A 4,297-nucleotide genomic window follows, 5' to 3' on the forward strand; every position below is an offset into this window, starting at 1 on the left:
AAGGGTTTCTTTATGGGGACATGTGAGTGAAAGAGAGGGGGTTATACAAGGGAGTAAAGGTGCATTTTTATAGATAATGGTTCCCTTTATATGGAAAAAAATGGACATCCATGCACATGTACACAAGTGATGTCCCCTTACTATTACTAGTGATTACCCCGGGGCAACACTCCATGAATTGTCTTCCTTATCCACCTTAGCACAAAATTAGCCTGGGGGATTCACCATGAGATACTTATCATACCACCTATGTGCAAGGGAAGGGGGTTCGTTGGGAGGCTAGATAAGCGTATAAGTTAGGGGATGGGCCCTAATAATTTCTCCTTCATTTCTAAAACACAAGGGAGGGGGTTCTAATATATACTTCAAGGGGAAATCAGGGGTCTTTGGGGGTGGTGGAAGATATTGATAACATACATATAGACATACAAATTAGAGCTTTTTAATAGAAAACAATCCAACTATTGCTAGTGAATTACATATGGTTACCCCATTGCATGCCAGCCAATATGATTAAGATATTGACTTTAGAGGTGTAGTAACTTGTATTGCATCAAGTTTGGTTTTCTTAAACTTGAAGGTGAGAAACAATACCAAAGCTTATATATAAGTTAGGGACATAATAACTTTAGCAACTATATGTCATTATATAAGTGTAGAATGGGGGATCATTTTTATTTCACCTGAGTCGTGAATAGGGGTTTTTCAAGAGTCGCCCCTCGTAGATGGCATGTCCTTTTCTATAGAGAGCGAATCCCTGGAGAAGATCAATACCTTTTACTCTGTTCTCAGATTTTAGAGATTAAATGAGTCTTAGAAGCATCACATATGCTATCCAAGTAAATGAGGGGATTGAGCTTAGTCGGAATATAGGAGTTGTCGAAGGTACTCAAAAAGCAATTTTGTTTTAGCTACAAAGTTTGTTAGAAGGAACTATATCACTGCTTACTTCACAAGATTTGCCAAAACACTCTCATGCGATATCATATTGCTAGAAAATATGGGTCAAGATGCAGGTTCCATTTGGATACTTGCACAAAATTTGATGCGTTTTGATGTTGCCACTTATTTGGCAACATCACAACATCCAAGGTGACAATATAGAAACCATATCTAGAAATACACAAGCACAATGCATGTGGAGACTATTCTCAATAGTGCTCTTTAGAGACTTTGAAAAAGACTAAATGTATTGAATACCAGACAATGCAATGTCACAAATGCAAATAAGATTCTTCTTATTATGACACATGTATACCGTATGTACATGTGCACAAAGAGAGCCCAAAGAACATTGTGGGGCCTCAAACTCTTGTATGCAGTCTCTAAGGACATGTGTAAGCTGCGCATCATGGAACAAAACTAGAGTACATCGTTAGTAGCTGCATTCATATCAAATTAAGATTAAGTAAAATATTGAAAACTATATATGTCATTTAAGCACTTCTCAAATGAAAAAAAAATGTTAATTTGATGCTATTAATTTGTGTCTAAGATATTTATTAAATGGGAGGAGAGACTTCAAAACAAAGGGGAGAGAGACAGAGAGAGAGAGTTCATCAAAGGATGTTTAATTTTTTTATCCGAGAGAAAATGAAGCACGGAGAGATATTTCATCAAAGCGTGTTAGATTTTATTACCTGAGAGTGTTTGGGATACCGATTGTCGTGGTTCAGAGGCATTCTTTGCAAAAAATGGGATATCGATCGTAGTGCTTCAAAGGGGTACCTCGCAAAAACCACAAGGAGGGTTAGAATTTTTTCAAGCTCATTGTTTGTGATCATACAAGATGTCAATGTTATTAATTGTTTGTTGTTCCATTTTCATGTTTCAAAAAAAACAGAAAACATGCAAGTCTCCTTACATGGGGAGTTTGCACAATCCTCCCCATTTTTTATAATACGAGGGACGTGCCATTCCCATGGCTGCATGCAGTTTTCAGTGCATTCATTAACTGCGTTGTTAGTGTCAAAAATTAAAAAATGATAATTCTTACCGCGGGATTGAATGTCTCTCATTGATGCACTTCCTTGCATCAATCACGTTGGGCATCGTTCGTAGAGCCACATGCCTTCAAGATGCCTATGATTGCATCTAGAGAGAGGCCCTGGCTTCGCATTTGTTAAAAACAAATTAGAGTTGTCTGACCCTGCCCCTGTGGGACAAATCTTACGTCCACACTCCAAATCACAGGAAGCACAATAATTTTTTGCAGTAACCTATGACCTGTAACGAGCTTCCTTGCCAACATCCTGCGTCGATTCGAAGTGATTACCCATCTTGTGCTTTTTCTGTGAAGATACCAAGAAAGAACAAAGGAAGCTGATCTCATGTTTTCACTGAAAGGCTATAATTGTGATGATTTCTTAGTTTGCAATAAGAAAGACGCCAGAGAGCCGAAACTGTAGTTTAGAGCAGGAATATCTAAATAGCTGCACGTCTTGACAAGTCGACTGATGTGAAGGCCATAAAAAAAGCGAGCAAGCACTTTCCGTTGGATGGTTGATGCCACGTGGATGAAGGATTCTTTCTTTGCATTCGCTAAAAACAACCTAGGGCTTTCTGGCCCTGCTCTTGTTGCGCACATCTCGAATCAGCGCAGTCCAAGAGATGACATTCCAGATAGGAAGCTACTTTCTCAAGTGTACCACATTTGACATACATATAGCACGACATCTTTCTTCAATAGCCTCCAACTCACAATATAGTTATGAGTTTTTGTGCCCATATTAGCATCTTGTGTAGAGCCACATGCCTTCAAGATACGTGCAAAGGTAATTGCATCTGGAGAGAGACCCTTGCTTTGCATACTTATCGCCCAAGACACTGCCAAGGACGACATCTTTTCTCAACAGCCTTCGACTAACAATACAATTGTGAATTTTTGTGCCCATATTAGCATCTTTCTTAGAGCCACATGCCTTCAAGATGTAAGCCTAGCCTTCAAGACAAAAGTATAGGTGATTGAATTTTAAAATCTCCATAGACCTGATCTGCTACTGCACGAAAGAGATAGTTCCCATCTTCAACCATCCATTGCACCCCCAAACCTTTTTGAGCATCTAATTTCAACTTCAAACTCTCTCTCTCTCTCTCTCTCTCTCTCTCTCTCTCTCTCTCTCTCTCTCTCTCTCTCTCTCTCTCTCTCTCTCTCTCTCTCTCTCTCTCTCTCTCTCTCTCTCTCTCTCTCTCTCTCTCTCATTTTCTTATGGGCCCATTGCGACCTTGTAGATGAATCTCTTTGATGATTTTACACTCCTCCACCCTTGCAAGAGGATCCACTTGCTGTTTTGATTGAGCTAGATGCAAGAGATAAGCCCCAGCTTCCCCATCGAGAGCTTGGAATTATGACTGATGAGGATGAGAGAGTGGACAAAGGAAGACTAGGAGTAACCTTCAACCACTGCAATCCAAATTCTGTTGCAACAAATGATGGGTGATTCATTCACATACCCTGTATATGTGAGGATGAACCACTAAAACAACGAAGCCTCCATCAGGCTTCCATGAAGGTAATGGAAAACCTTCAGCATTGCTTTGGTCTTTCCGACGTGCATTTATTGACAACAGAACAGCAGTTGTGAATCCTCATGCCCCACAACAGCACATTCTGCAATTCTCAGAGCATTTCCATTGCATGAGCCTACCTCAAATTGCCTGCAATAATCAGAAGAATCCTTCTCACTATGCTCTGATAAAAAAACACTTCTAGTAGAATTTAAGGTCTCACTAATTTCCTCATAGTTGACCACAACATTCTCCACTAATTTTTCATCTTTTGTCAAGGGATATACCTCTATATGCTCATTTGAAGGGTCATCAAAATTTGATGTCACCGATTCCTTCTCAATCTTCTGTGGTTGAAGTTGGTGAAGTTGAATGTGGTGGTGGGAGAGGAAGAGGGGGCGGGGGTGGGGAAGTAGGCATGGATGAGGAAGATGAAGTTGGTATGATATTTGAGGAACCATGCCCTCATTGGACTAGCACAACGGGCATTCGGTGCATTCCAAGAGTCCACACTCCGGTTAGGAAGTTGAAGACAGCCTAGACCTTTCTGGCCCTGCTCCTATTGTGCATATCCCACAACCAGAGCATTCCAATGCTTTGCATCCGCTGAAAACAGCCTAGAGCTTTTTGGCTCTGCTCTTGTTATGCACATCCCGCGTTCAATGCATTCCAAGAGGTGATATTTTGGACATGAAGCTCCTCAAGCAGTTTTTGTGCTTTTTCTAGTGCACCACATTTGGCATACATATCGACCAAGGCAGTGCCAAGAACAATATCTTTCTGGCCGTGG

General features: G+C 40.6%; 1 pseudogene; it reads right to left on the minus strand.

The window, feature by feature from the left end:
* Positions 1–2,943: 2,943 nt before the first annotated feature.
* Positions 2,944–3,996, minus strand: LOC147444914 (uncharacterized; annotated as a pseudogene).
* Positions 3,997–4,297: the final 301 nt, after the last annotated feature.

Source organism: Adiantum capillus-veneris, chromosome 13 (genome assembly GCF_014529385.1).
Source record: "Adiantum capillus-veneris isolate H3 chromosome 13, ASM1452938v2, whole genome shotgun sequence".
Taxonomy (NCBI): Eukaryota; Viridiplantae; Streptophyta; class Polypodiopsida; order Polypodiales; family Pteridaceae; genus Adiantum; species Adiantum capillus-veneris.